Source organism: Callorhinchus milii, unplaced genomic scaffold, assembly GCF_018977255.1.
Source record: "Callorhinchus milii isolate IMCB2004 unplaced genomic scaffold, IMCB_Cmil_1.0 Scaffold38, whole genome shotgun sequence".
Taxonomy (NCBI): domain Eukaryota; kingdom Metazoa; phylum Chordata; class Chondrichthyes; order Chimaeriformes; family Callorhinchidae; genus Callorhinchus; species Callorhinchus milii.
The window spans coordinates 247,477-262,928 of record NW_024704779.1 but is presented as its reverse complement, the minus strand read 5'-3'; the positions used below and the strand labels follow the sequence as shown (position 1 = coordinate 262,928).

Here is a 15,452-nt window from a genome sequence, read left to right as displayed (position 1 = left end):
CCCGACCTTTAAATGTCACTAACGTTGTTGTCTTTCAGCTGTAACACACCAGGCTCTGGAAATCTTCCTCTGTTACTGCAACTCAACCACTCTCTAAGTGTCTTCAACTCCACAGTAAAACCTAATCAAGCACGTCTCCTCGCCCCATCCCTAATATTCCCATCCTTGGAGTTTCAGGTCGAAGCCTTCCACTCTGTATTGTCTTGTGTGAAATGGAAGTTATTGCTGTTGAATGAAAACAAATTATCCACATCTGACTGTGATCGCCGCACTCAAGTGATATTTTTGCTAACAGGGGAATATGTTGAGCGCAATAGATGGCGTCATCATTTTACTCATTTCAATTTAATCGATTATATTCTGTTCGAGAAGTTCAGATGAAACGGAAACCGACTCTACACGTGTTTAGGTGACGTTATGTGCTGCAAAACTGCAGCAACCACGGAATTCAGTTCATCGGCTGAAACAACGTTTTATGTTTGTTTGTTGCCTGAAATATTTGTTTGTTTACAGCTTTACAAAATGACAATTTTTTTCTTAGTGTATGTTTGTTATGCGGCTCCAACCAATTCAATTGAAAGATTGTGTGTTCGTTAATATTCGAGAATCATATTTTTATAATAATAGTTAAATAATGTTCCCGCCAAGTTTTGACCCTGGGACTTTTCGCGTGTAAGGCGAACGTGATAACCATTATATTACGGAAACTTATGTGAACTCATTGTTGTTGAGAAGTGAATAAAACTCAGATATTTTTCCACCCAATTTTCAGATCTTTCACAAAACTCCTGTAATTCAACGATGCGACGTAACACCTGAACCAAAATTGAATCTTCCGAATGCACGTAGTGTCATGGTTTATAATCGCTGTAATAGGAGAAAAGAATAGCTCAAGGTCTTACAGTCGAGAAGGAAGTGACTGGTGCGTTGCAATATTTCAAACCAATAGTACTTGATCCTACCAAGCAGTTTAATTTCTGAAAATTGATTTAAAAAAGGGACAGTAGGACAATCAATTAAAAGAAATCCCCAAATAGCTTTGTCGAATATCAATCCAGCAATGCTTGAAATCTTTAACAATATTGCTAAATTTTGCGCTGTTTTACTCTACGTATTTCAAAAGATAGTCCGATTATGATCCCGTGGTTCCGATATTGCAGCAAATAAAAAATTAACAAAATCAGTGAGCTACGTTCTTACGTATGTTTTGCAGACAAGGGCAAGCAAAGGATAGTGACCGAGCTGTCCAAGGCGCTGGATTTAATTTCCAATCTGTTTTGGGACGTGAGTTTGAATCCCAATGCTATCAAATGCTCATGCTCTTGTTCGTCTTTTACATCGACCGACTGCGTCGGATGTGTTTTCGGAACAGAAACAGCTGTGGCAGAAGTTACCAGTATGCCTCCATCTTCCAATAATTAACCAGCGGCCAATATTTACTGTCCAAGAGGTAATACCCCGTGACTTTGGTTGTATCAATGGCAGTTCGATCAGTTTGATTCCATCATAAATTAGATTCACTTCTCCAGCTCCAGCAATTCATTTCATTGTCAAGAGGTAAATATCTTCCGACAAGTAAGAAAAATAATAGCTGTTCCCGCTCAGCAATGAACCAAATGAGGAATGTTTTGCAATATTTCGAAAAAAACCCACACCAAAACAGATCAATAAATTCAATTTCACTATATATCTTTATAAATCTTTCCAGATCAGCGTGAACAACATTATGTACTATCACGTAACTCTTTTATTTATGACTACATTTCAAACTATTTTCCAAAAAACATTCTTTCAAATTTAGTTGCTGAGTTGATCCAAATCAAGTTTTGCGGCATGTGTACTTCACTTGAATGTCTGTTGTGGGAGAATAAGGTGCTGATGAGCAAACAATCCCACATTACACAGTGGTCAGTGTTTCCATCTGTTTGTATTCAGATTTCACTTTTTGAATAACTAACCTACATATGTTGTAATAATTTGTCAATCCAGTGTTTGCCCGTGACAACAATTATGTCAATAGAAAGGTGTATTTCTCTTGCAAAACGTTGGAAAGAAGTCTCTGTGGCGCAATGGGTTAGCGCGTTCGGCTGTTAACCGAAAGGTTGGTGGTTCGAGCCCACCCAGGGACGGTCCTCTACTGGAAGAAACATATGCTTCTTCAATTTTCCGTCGCCCTTCAAAAAATATTGTGAAAAACATCAGTTACACTCGGGACCTACTCGAGTCAAACAATCCACAACGTCAACCTTAGATACGCTGAGTGGCCGGAGCTCACCATCTGTTTAGGTTAGAAATTCAGGTAAGAGTCGATTCAAAACAAGTATCACAAATCCGCTGCACACTTATTGATACTTCGTGCACAAATATTGTGTGTACAGTCATTGCTGATTAAACTATCTATGAGATGATAATTGATCTTAAAGGTCAGATTAAAATGTTCGCAATGAAGACAATTGTCTCAATTATGCACCTCGTTTAAACATAAAACATTCTGCGTTACAGGAATAAGTGAATACACTTCCAGATCATCAGCGTTAATTCTACAAAAAATAATGCAAATCGTTTATTATACTTGTGAGCAACTGCACTGTATGTGGCGGGAGGTGTACAGCCGTGATCGTATAGTGGTTAGTACTCTGCGTTGTGGCCGCAGCAACCTCGGTTCGAATCCGAGTCACGGCAATCGCCATCGATTTTCCTTTTAACATATTTTTGAAATGTTTTAACGTAACTAAGTGCACAATTAATCTGAAATTGAAATTGCCCCGTCTTCATTTAATCAACAATAATGCTAATAATCATAATGCTTTGGGGGAGCGCTTTATCTTGTCGAGGCGTCTCCAAATGCTTTGCAGAATAAACATTATCTGTGAAAATAAAGTCAATGCCAAATGGTCAGTTCTGTTCGCCGGTGGTAATACCAGATTAATTAATACTGCGATCATAACAATCTCCTTCGGTGATAAAACACTTGAGATTTGAGTTCAATATCGCAGCCATTCGGCAATTATAATGCTTTAGTCACCACTTCAACCATATAATATACTAACATTTATGAATCAATTTTTTTGGAAGATGAATATTGTAACTTATGACCTACAATGAAATCTTCTGGTTATCAAACTGGCTTCAGAAACGCATCATCATGTTTACTACGTGGATTTCTGTAGCTCAGAGGTTAGAGTCCTCGCTTTGCAAGCGAGAGAACTGAGTTCAATTCCAGGCAGAGGGCGAAACCTTGGTCAAGTTTCCTTACTCCACACGCCTGATAATAATACCTCCAAAAAAAAATTAATTGGTCATTTTCAATCCACGACTGTTTGTGGGACTTTGCTGTGCGCAATTGGCTGCCGCGTTCGCCCAAAATATACAGTCAATTCGCTTTATATTATATTCTGTGCAGCGCTTTGGAACGTCTACAAGAAGTGAAAAGCGCTATATCAAATGAAAGGATTATTATTATTATCATTGCAAGTTGGAGCCTTCTAAGCATCCTGACTACATATGAAATTTTACGGTTATTTTAATTGTGCCACTGTTTGTAGGAACGTTTCACATTGATAATAAATGTGAACTGTGGTAACCCGTGGAAGAGGCATGGTGGAGAATCGTCCAATGCAAAGCTTATCTCACTGAAAGTTTTCCTTCATAATATTGTAGATAAAAGTTATTTTAGATCAGTACATCAGATGGGACACGTTGACAGGAAATCTTTGCACAAATTATTGACAAGTCGTGTTCTGAATTATCTTTACTATTTATTTCTTATATAACTCAACAACATCTTAAAATAGAATAAGGACTCGATTCTCTCAGGTAAGGAGGGCAGCTGAGGTTGAGTGGGGATGAGCTCTCTTTACTGTTCAAAGCAAGACAGAAATATAACAGTGTAATTGTTTTCAAAATAATTTCTCCCTTTATGTTTTCAACTGAGAAAACACAGCTGTGGTATAACGATGCTCTTCTTTGGTAAAACTTTGAATTTCGTGGATGAGACAATCTATTGCATTGATTGTCGTGTTAACGTGAACCAAGACATTGACCTCCACTTGATTTGAACACCAGCCTCTGATCTGGAGTCAGACGCGCGACCGTTGAGACACGATTTCTGCAGATTATTTCGCACAACAGGTTGGGTTGTAAAGCAGGAAATAAAAACACAAAAACACGTGATTGGTTGAAAAATAAAGACGAATCTTGCAATTCATAAAATGAAGCGTTGACAATGGAGAAGTAGTGATTAACCCTTTCCGCTCACTCGATGCTGACAATCACTTGCATTTATATTGCGATCATCGTTGGGGAAACTGACTGGCACTGGAACGAGAAAATCATGACTCTCTCTATTCATTAATTTTCTATGAATATACCTTCCTATACTTCCCTGGTTTGGCAGAGATCTACGTGGCTGGAGAGATATAATTCCAAACTATTAAATGTGAAACAGAAATAGATGCGAAGAAGCTGCAAATGCAAACTGAAAATACTTAAGTTTCCTTATATATTTCCTTTTTTTCTTTTTTCGTTTTCGAAAACGAGATGTCAAAATAAAATTAAACCCAATGACTGGAAGTAGCATTTCAGTTAGTACTGACGTATCTGTGCGTAACGTGGACCACGTGGCCTAATGGATAAGGCGTCTGACTTCGGTGAACTTGAAGGCAATCAGAAGATTGCAGGTTCGAGTCCTGTCGTGGTCTTTTTGGCACAAACGTTTTTCTTATGAAATTTGCATATTGCAAATTAGTAAATTGTGTTCTCTTTGACAAACGTGATGCTACACGAACATTTAACTACAAGTTGTAGTTAAACAGTGTTGCTGTTATTTTGTGCTAATAACGCCAGAGTCGGTGTTTCGCTCCGGTTTATGGCCACACGTTTCGTTTCTGAAAAGCAGATTTGTTTTTCTCTTTTGAAATATTGGAGAAAAATATATTCTCGAGTCAAAAGTTTGAGAATTGAAAATATAACAGCAGTTACAATAAATTTTCTTTGCGAAATTATTCCAACTGAACGGGATAGCATAGATTAGTTCCAGAGACCTCTTGTTTGTACTCAAAGCGTCCAACACAGGGCTGCAACTCCTTCGCCACCTGAACATTGCTCAGAGATACAAATGTAGGAGCATAACTGTCCTGTCAATGAATGTAAAGTCTAAACTGAAATCCACTTTTTCATTTTCTTCCTTCACCAGATGATATTCTCTCACAGATTGTTCCAAGTCTTTATTCACCAGAAGCTCACCGCTGGTCGGTTGTGTTAGCATAAAGTGTGCAGAATTAACATACTAACAATGGGTCAAATGGGTGAGAGGTTATGGAACATGTGATCATGTAATTATTGAGTCAGTACAAAGAAAAATGGTTGAAGGCTGTTGCTTCTTAGATATCAACAGCCAAATGCCCTTGTGCATAAAGGAATAGGCATAGTAGGTGATAATAACAACATTTTGTCATTACTGTAGCTCACGTGAATGCGTCAACCAAAGAGCTAAAGAGGCTCTAAAACCCACAATAATCCGAACCCGAGTCAGATTAACAAATGGTAATTAAATTAACAACCGTTCAACTTTAGTATCAAGACTGATAGACTCATCGAAAGGACACTAATGACAAATGTCGTGTCTCCGATATCAGTATAAATCTGTACCAGGAACTCAGAGATTTTTCATGAATTGGCAGCAATGGTGCATTATTTCCGAGACACAATAAAGCTGTAGTTTTACTTGTAACGACTGGAATTACAAGGTACATCATGCTGTGACACACATGCCAGCAATAATCAGCATGTGTGATGTTCGGGAATTCAGCAAGGCACCGCTGGGAGTTGAACCCGTGATTTCCTGTTTACGAGACAGGCGCTTTAGCTCCTAAGACACGGCGCCGTTGTCACATCCTTTGCTATCGTTTAACATCAAAATGACTGTCATCTTGTACAGCAGTTTGGTTTCTGCCGTCGCCTCAATAAGAAGGAGTTGACCACTCGCCCCTTATCCGCCGATTACCCCATTCCTCATCACGGCTTGTGAGATTGGATGCAGACCTGATCCTTCCTGACACCCCTTTGCCTCTCTCTCACTCTTTCTCTTTCGCTTTCACAAACTCACAAGCACACACATACTCTGTCAAAATCACTGTCTCTCATTCTCTTCTGACAGTCATATCATTCTCTCTCCCCTCATTCTGTGAAATTAATCTCGTTCTCTCTCTCACACACTATTTAACTCTCATATACACGTTCTCTCTCTCGCTCTCTCTCTCGCTCTTTCTCTCTCTCTATCTCTAGCTCATTCTCTCCCTCAATGTCTCTGACTCCTCTTTCACTCCACCAGCCGCAGGTCACTGCATGCAATGACAGGAGCCGGGGTCACTGTGTCACAGGAGCCGGGGTCACTATATGACAGGAGTCGGAGGTCACTATATGCAGTGACAGGAGATGTTAATGGACGGAGACGTACAGAGGAAATGGTTGGGATGGAGGAAGCGATGAAGGCAGATAGGGATGAGAGAAAGAGGGAGACAGACATCTGGTAATGGAGCGAGCACGGGACCAGACCCGGAGGAACGAAGGCAACGGGCGCTGTTTTGAGGAGAAAGGAAGTCGGAGAGGTCGGGGGGTGCAGAGGATAGCGGTGACTTGCATACGAGGGTGAGGATCTTGAAGTTGATCCTCTCTGGGACAGGCAGCCAGTGCAGTCTGTCCAGGACTGGGGGGAATCGGGGCGCGGAGTTTCGTGCGGGACATAGTGAGGGAGGATGTGACGGAGAGGGAAGAAGTGCGTTAGGGGTTTTGGTGGGAGATTGTCCGGCAAATATTGTTTACTAATCATTAATAGCATAATAATATGCATTAATCGACAGTGTTTAGAAAGCTCAGATCATAGTAAGTTATCAGTTGTGGGGCAGGAGAGATGGGGCAGCGGCGGCGGGACAAACCAACCACGGCGAGACGGGAGCAGCGACGTTAAAGTGACCGTTATTACTATTGTTATTATTACTAATTTATTATTACTTTTATTATTTTTATAAATATACTATCATTATTGTATTATCTTGATACTTTCTTATTATCATAATAATTGTGATTATTGGATTAATATCATTGCATTTCTGTTATTCTCATAAGAATAAAATTGGGATCATTGCTCAATTCCTAAAGTATTTTTTGTTATATTTAACTGCTTTTCTGGGGTAGTATGTGTCTATTTAGAAGGATTTATCGATTGTATTTATTTTTGACAAACTTTGCTTCGCTTAGAACAACAACATTTTAAAGTAACAAGACCAATTTGATAGTAAAATCTTGATAAAACGCTTCAAAGATATGTTGATCATGTGGTAGGGCGCCGTAACAGACGCAAGGATTATCAACAAGATTTATTATTATTTTAGTAAAATGGAGGCTAATATCACAACAATAAAAGTAACCAGTCCAGATGTTCACGACATTGCTGTAATATTCGCTGACATTTTGTTCTCTCAGCCTCACAGTCATGTGGCTCAGCGCTCAAGAGTTTTGTCCGACACAGAGCGCGATGGAAGGAGAATTGTTCAAACCGGCAGAAAATAACCTGCTCAGTGCTCACCTTGACCAGCAAAACATTTTCATTGTCCTTTTTTTTGTGTTCCTGCTGGAAGAAAAACTACCTATAAGGAGATGGATGTGAGTAAGAAAATTTGTCTCGCACATCGTGACCACAGATTTGTGTACAGATATTGCAGCTGAAATGCACCCAAATACACAGTGTGTTGCTCTTTTCGCTCGTGTGTTAATTGATTCGATTCCCAGCAGGACGAGACGTTCGGCAAGTTTCGTTCTCGACACACCTGTTTACGTATGTAGGAACCTGGTTGTTTGTTTGGCCGTTGGTGGAATACTTTTCCAGCGGTAACAATTTCTTCCAAATGAGAGTGATAATCAGTGTTTGTAGGATTCAGTTGTACGCAATTGGCTTCCGTATTTTGCCCATAACATGTAAAAGCCATTTCACTTTATTACAAATCTGAACTAAATAATGGTGAGGAACATTCCGCTATATGCTGTGAGACGTCTCGAAACGTAATGAGCGGCTCTATCAAATGCAAAGATTATTATTATCGTCATTGTAAAGTGTTCTGCGGAGTATTGCTTCAGAAAACGAGGCTACCAGTTGGTTCTAACATCCATGAAGTGATTGATTAATCTTGGTTTGGAGGATCATGGCCAGCTGACAAGGAGAAACCTACTTTTTCTTTTCAAACCGTGACATGCGGTCTTTCCAGTCAACTTGTACAGGTACAGATCCTCGGTTTAACTTCTCTTAAGAAGTAGGAGCAGCATTCGGCCATTCGGCCCCTGAGCCTGCTTCGCCATTTATTAAGATAATGGCTGATCCCCGAATTTAACTCAATTTACCCGACCTATCTCCTTATCTCTGAATTTCTCTCGTCAAGAAGTCACCCCTATCAATTAAAGATTGAACAACTGGAAGAGGAACCCTCACTTACGTTGGATGCCTAATGTTCTATTGCTTATCAATGTTTCTCTCTGCAAGAACTACATTTCCTACTCTTAATAATTTCAGATTTCTCTTCTTCTCGTCCCTGCAAATTAATTTAAAGAAAGGCGCTTCAATGTTCCCCAATGATTCTCATTTTCTTATGAGAGATTGAGCTCTGTGACGTCCTCCCGACGTGAAAGGCGCTCTACAAATGTAATTTTGTTGCTGTTGTTGTTGTAGTTGATGAGAAGCAACGAGAGTTGCTCAGTTCCATTGGCCACTCGGATTCTCTCCGTGCATTTCAATGACGGTTCAAATCTCTTTTGGATCTCTTTTTTTTATATGCGAGGATTATTGCTCTCCTGTGTGTTCCCTGATGGTCTAGTGGTTAGGATTTGGCGCTCTCACCGCCGCGGCCCGGGTTCGATTCCCGGTCAGGGAAGCATTTCATTTTGTTTTTTCGATTGGAACCGAAATTTGCTTGTGTACAAACAACAGGCAGATATGTCCTGCAATGTGGCTGCGCTTCACAGCACCAACAATAATAATAATAATACTTGCCTTTGATATAGCCCCATATAGCGTCTTCGAGACGACTCAAATCTCTTCACACAATATAGTTTAAAGTAAGTTGACTTTATATTTTATGGGCAAATGATCTGTTTTATTCAAATAAAAGCTGTCGATAATCGTTTCCTTTATTAAAGAAAATCAGGGAGTAAGCTCATACAATATCCTGAACTGGTTTGACAATAAATTAATTTAGTTAAAATGTGATTTGTTACCACTTCTTTCGAACTACTGAGTATATAATTTCTCCTGAGCAACTAGGTATCAAAGTTATGTTGCAAGCAGCAGATTGGTTTGATTAATTGAATAACGTCGCTGTCTGTTGTGCAGAGAATGCACCACAATATGTTAGTAAGAAGTTTGCATACCGTACATCAGTAATCAGAGCTTCCTGTGACTCACTCAGCAAGTCAGGCCGGTTAGCTGAGTTGGTTAGAGCGTGGTGCTGGTAACGCCAAGGTCGCGGGTTCAATCCCCGTACGGTTCATAATTTTAATTATGTTACATTAGCTGCAGTGCTGCTGCCAACAATAATAACAGTATTTAGACTGGCGTTTGTTATGGCGCCTTATCACGTGTTCAAGACGTCTCAAGGCGCTTCACAGAATATAAAGCAAAGTGAATTTATTGGATGTTTTGTGACCGAAAAGCAGCAGGTTTTAGCAGAAGCAGCCCTCAAGCACCTGTGAATCAACGTGATCAATTCATTACTATTATAGCTTTTATTCTTGTTATAATTGAAGGGATTATTACCCCAGAAAAGCGATTCGTCAATCGACTACAAACCGTGTTCTTATTCAGTAATCTTGTAACACTAACAATTATCTTCCCTCTCAAGGTACCTGGTTTTGTTGCTTGTGTTCATTTGTACATCGATATGTTATTATTTTCGCGACCATGATCATAGTTATCGTATAAATAATAATAAAAAATAGAATATCTCATCAAACTTAACAATGTCGCTAAACATATTAACTGACAATTCGTAAAAATATTGACTGTGTTGTAAAGTTCAACTCGTAACAATATCATCAGCGAATGTCATACAATTAAACAAGTTTACAATAATCTGCGGTTTACATTTATAATAATATAATAATCCTTGCATTTGACACAGACACATTAAATTACATACAGGCATTTCAATCAGCTGTAACAGACCAGATGTCAACATGAATGGGTAATTAGAATTGACGTGCAATATGATTGGCTGTAAATATCCAAAGTAATTACCATACGAAAAATAAGGAGCTACAAAAATTCTGGAAATATATCGATCTACTTGTTCAATGCAGACGTGGGTGGCAATGTAAAACAAATGTTGCTGTTGTCATCGGTGCAACGGGTACTATTAAGAAAACTATTCAAAGCGAATTGACGACATAAAACGTGATATCAACCAACTGCAAAAAGTAGCTGTTTTTTCGAACTTCATAGATACAGTGTAAGACAAAGTAATATCTGCTCATATGGAAAAACTGACTGAGTTTTGGGTGTGGTTAACCCATTACCATGTAGAATAAGTAGTAAAGAAACGATGAACGTTTTTATTCTCGATAACAGAATATCTATCACGACTTTTTGGTCACCCTATTTATGGAATGGGGTATCCCTCAATACCTCAATCCCTCAATCCTATATCCCTAGGACTGTGTTCGTGACAATGAATGGACATCAAATTTAATCGAGAGAGTGTGTCTGTGCTAACCGCCAGCTTCTACAAAATCACTTGTAATAATCACCGCATTTGTCAAAGGATATTATTCAAAGAGTCTATTGTGAGTTTGAATATCAGTAATTGTTTCATTTGATACAGTGTCTTATCACAACTTCGAGACTTCTAAAAACGCTTCGCTGAATATAGTGCAAAGGGTATGGAATGTGTAGTTTTCGGGAGAAAAGACACTTGGGTCAAAAGAACCTTCTACCCCCAATATTTTCTGATTGACGTAAAACAATAACAACGTAGATTAATTTGCTAACAAATACTAAAATGATCTCCCCGTCGGGGAATTGAACCCCGATCTCCCGAGTGACAGGCGGAGATACTGACCACTATACTAACGAGGATTCACATGGAAGCATGTACTTTAATTCCACCCTGTAAACAAGTGATGAATGGTTAGAATGATAGGGTGTGCCAACTATTGTAGGGAAATTTTCACTCAACGAGTTGTTCGTTTCGGCAACGTATTACCTGAAAGGCAAGTGAAAGCCGATTCAACAATAACTTTTAAGAGAGAAGTAGATGATTATTTAGGGAGGACAAGACTGCAGGGCTACGGAGAGAAAGCGGGAAATCGGGATTGAGTTAGATTGCTCTTTTCGGAGCCGGCGCAGACATCTTTCTGTCTCATGTCGAATGGTATCTTTCGGTGCTGTATGACACTATTATTCTATGACAAAACCTTTTTCCTGCGACTCAAGTGAATTCCGTTGTTAGTGTCTTGTTGAAGCCAATGGGGTGACTTGAACGGGTAGGAATTGGTACCGTTTGATCCCAAGTTGTTGAAATATTTTTAGCAAACAAAATACAATAAAGTGAAAACAGTGACAGGATGAAGCAATTTATTGTACACAATCTATTCTCCTGTTTACAATGATGATCAGTTTAGAGTTTGCCAAACACAGCAAAGCAGTGGCCAACCTTTCTATTTTTAAACAGCAATAACTTGCATTTCTCACAAGGCAATAGAGTTGGAGGGTTAGATGTCAAGGTCCAGGAGAGGAATGGCGGTGAGGACATGAGAATGGGGGAAGTTTAACACACGTTTACAGCACTAGCCTCCTGTGGGCAGTATGGCACACTCAATCAATGCACCAGCCTCCAATGGGCAGTGCAACACATGCGCAGTCACTACACTAATCTCCTTTCGGCAGTACAAAACCCACAGTCACTTCACTAACCTTGTGTGGGTACTAACTTGTTGTGGGCAGTATGTCGCACACAGTCACTACATTGATTTCCTGTGGTCAGTTTAACAGACAGTCATTATATTGGCCTCCTCTGGGCGGTGTAACAGACACATATACTACATTGACCTCTTGTGGGCAGTCTAACACACACAGTTCCTACATTGATTTCTGTGGTCAGTTTAACACACAGTCTTTATATTGGCCTCCTCTGGGCGGTGTAATAGACACAGATATTACATTGAGCTCCTGTGGACAGGCTAACACACACAGTCACTACATTGGCCTCCTGTGGGCAGTACAGCAGGCAAAGACAGTACACTAGGCTGCTTTGGGCAGTCTAGCACATACAGGCTAAACAATGGGCTCCTCTTTGCAATGTAACACACATAGTCACTGGACGACACACAGTAACAACACCAGCCTATTATTATGGAGTCCTGTAGCATATTGGCAAGAGCGCACGCCTCACTAGCGAGAGGACACGGGTTTGATTCTCAGATAGGCAAATTCTTAGGAAAATTCCATTAATCCACCCAACCGCCTTTGTTTATTAACAGTAAGTAAGAACCAGTTTTCAGTTTCACATTTCAGGGTTAAAAATCCCTTCAAATAGACATGTCTCGAAATTCAGATAAGGCATTGTGTCAAACGCAAGGATCCTTGGACAGAGTGAGGCCACAGGAGATGTGAGGAATGGACAATTCCCAGTGTTCATTTCCTGGATCCTTGTGAGGAGATTCAGAAAGACTGCGATAGAGAGGGAGAGACAATCAGGGAGAGGGACAGGGAGAGAGAGTGAGAGTGATAGAGAGAGAGCGCGCGAGAGAGAAAGAGATAGAGGTAGAGAGAGTGATAGAGAGAGAGAGAGAGAGAGAGAGAGAGAGAGAGAGAGAGAGAGAAGAGAGAGCGAGAGAGAGAGAGAGAGAGGGAGAGAAGGACAGAGAGAGAAAGAGAGAGAGAGAGAGAGAGAGAAAAGATTAAACAAAAAGGCAGAGAGGCAGAAAGAATATGGGAGCGAGAGAATGACAGGAATCGTGTTCCAACATACCCTGCGACGAGTGGTTTGGAAATGTTATCAAACGTTCCAGCAATATGTCGGTTAAAAAAAAACAGGTAATGGAACCAATATATAAAGACCAGCAGTTCTGAAGTCGTTCATGACATTATTTCAAGTGAGAGGAAAGAATTGTAGAAGAATATATTTCTTACAGAAGAGGATCTTCCCAGTGCGGGCTTGAACCACCAACCATTCAGTTAACAGCAGAACGCTCTAACCCATTGCGCCACAGAGACTTCTGTCTACACATTTTTGAAGATAATTACAGCGTTTGATTGACACAATTAATGTCACGGGCAAGAACTGAGTTGATAAGTCATCACAACACCAGTAACTGAGTTACTCAAAGCTGATATCTTAATGCCAATGAATGGAAACTCCCTGATCACTGTGATGTTGGAATGTTTGCTCAACAGACGCCTTGTTCCCTCAAAACAGATATTTAAATCAAGTACAAATGGCTTTAAAACTTTACTTGGATCAAAACAGCAACTAATTTAGGAACAGCGATTTTCGGAGAAGAATTTAAGGTATTACTCACGCTAAGCTGGAAAGCGTTACAAAGAAGTATTGCAAATTGAATTTGTTTGTTGGTTCCGGTGTCTTTTTTTTCAATATATTCTGAAATATTCCTCAATTGGTTCATTACTTAATGGGAACATCTTTTACTTTTTCTTCGAAATTCAACGGCATCCTACCTTCTTTATTCCGGATGCATTCAAAAGCATTCTTGCATTCAAAGTACTTGCAGGAAGGTATTCATATCTTGTCACTGAATAGAATTGCTGGAGCTGAAGGAGTGAAGCTGAGTTATGCTGGATTGAAAGTGGTCGAATAGCCATTGATAAGGTCACAGCTCTTTCTGTTCCAAAAATAAAAGATGTACAAAAACGACCAAGATCGTAAACATTTGATAGCGGTGGGATTCGAACCCACGTCCCCGAAGAGACTGGAGCCTAAATCCAGCGCCTTAGACCGCTCGGCCACGCTACCCCCTGCTTGCCCTTGTCTGCAAGATGGATTATACCGTCCTGTCTCACTATTCATGTCAAAAGTTTCTCCTGCCATGACAGAGAGCTGCGTCCATACTCCGACAAACTGTTCACTTTTCTTCCGTAAAAGAGCACCGACGTTAGTAAATTCATCAACAATTTCAACAATTATTTAACCCGTATTCAAACAAACCAGGTGTAGAAGCATTTGATTTTCATCCATTTCTCGATATTCATCAGCTCACTGAAGTTTCCGTCGTGTAGTGGTTATCACGTGCGCCTTACACTCGAATGGTCCCGCATTCGAAACCTGGCGGAAACATATATTTAACATTTATTTAACAATAATTGACAAAATGCAATGCGAGTGTTTGGTTTACACTTGGAACTCTAAGAATGGGACAATGGAGATGAAGCCAGGAGAAGTGCACGTTAAGGTATTACAGTGAAAATTGAAAATAGATAGAGTGATTGCTGTGCATTAAACAAGGGGACTGAAGTTCAACAAAATTGGTGACAACGGAAGGACGGGAAACACACAGTGTAGGTCAGTGTCAGCTCAGGGCATCAGAACTCAACGGTGCACAAGGAAAAGTTGGCAGAGAATCTTCAAATCTTACATCCCAGACATAGTCCATTCGGCGCATTGTACCTCTGCCACCTCTTTGGAAGAGCTATAAAATTAGTGTCATTCATCCTTTCTTTCCCCACAGCCTTGGAGATGTATTCTTTGAAAATATATCCAGTTGGCTCATGAAAGTTATTGTTGCATCTGCTTGCACCACCCCTTCAAGCAATGCCATCCAAATAGTAACGACTCTGTGGTAAACTAAATTTCTCTGGCTCCGCATCAACCGTGTAGAAACAGGATTCCTGTCAGGAACGCCTAGAATATGTTACACCAAGTCCTTCCTCATCGGTACCATCCAAAATACATCTAAACCTACAGGCGATAATTGTCTTGCCTACTCCAACATCAAAAGGGATAGGTTCAAACAACATGGATCCTGGAGTTGGATTTTGAATTACATCTAAGACATTGGTCATATATTTTCTTGGCTTCCAGCCTCAAAAAAGGATTCATAATCAATGAAATCAAAGCAGTTGGGTTTTATCCTTAGCCTCATGACGATCTCTGCTCTCATATAGTAAGCCACAATGTGAAGATGTCTCGCATATTCCTAATGGCACTGTAATCCTGCAGAGTTATTCCGGATCAAATCATTAACCTCCGCTTCATGTGAAACATTGACTATATGAAGCCATATCTTAACAAAATGGAACTCAGTGAAATTCCTCTGCATATCTAGATTCCCACTAGTGTTATCCTACTTGTGGATAGAGATTAGAATTCTACTCTGTAACAATGATAGAGAGTTTGCCGCAGAAACATGTAGTCCAGCTCTGCGATGACAGCTTCAAGTCGAGTTGTCGTTTA

General features: G+C 40.0%; 6 non-coding genes across 6 annotated transcripts; 5 read left to right on the top strand and 1 right to left on the bottom strand.

Moving 5' to 3' along the window:
• The first annotated feature begins 2,055 nt into the window (after positions 1 to 2,055).
• Positions 2,056 to 2,129, top strand: trnan-guu. The gene has a single exon. It is a non-coding gene; the product is annotated as a tRNA-Asn (tRNA).
• Positions 2,130 to 2,610: 481 nt separating this feature from the next.
• trnah-gug lies at positions 2,611 to 2,682 on the top strand. Its single transcript has one exon. It is a non-coding gene; the product is annotated as a tRNA-His (tRNA).
• A 1,931-nt stretch (positions 2,683 to 4,613) lies between these two features.
• trnar-ucg lies at positions 4,614 to 4,700 on the top strand. Its single transcript is given in 2 exon segments — positions 4,614 to 4,650; positions 4,665 to 4,700. It is a non-coding gene; the product is annotated as a tRNA-Arg (tRNA).
• A 4,149-nt stretch (positions 4,701 to 8,849) lies between these two features.
• Positions 8,850 to 8,921, top strand: trnae-cuc. The gene has a single exon. It is a non-coding gene; the product is annotated as a tRNA-Glu (tRNA).
• Positions 8,922 to 9,462: 541 nt separating this feature from the next.
• On the top strand, positions 9,463 to 9,536 carry trnat-ggu. Its single transcript has one exon. It is a non-coding gene; the product is annotated as a tRNA-Thr (tRNA).
• Positions 9,537 to 13,933: 4,397 nt separating this feature from the next.
• On the bottom strand, positions 13,934 to 14,015 carry trnal-uag. Its single transcript has one exon. It is a non-coding gene; the product is annotated as a tRNA-Leu (tRNA).
• Positions 14,016 to 15,452: the final 1,437 nt, after the last annotated feature.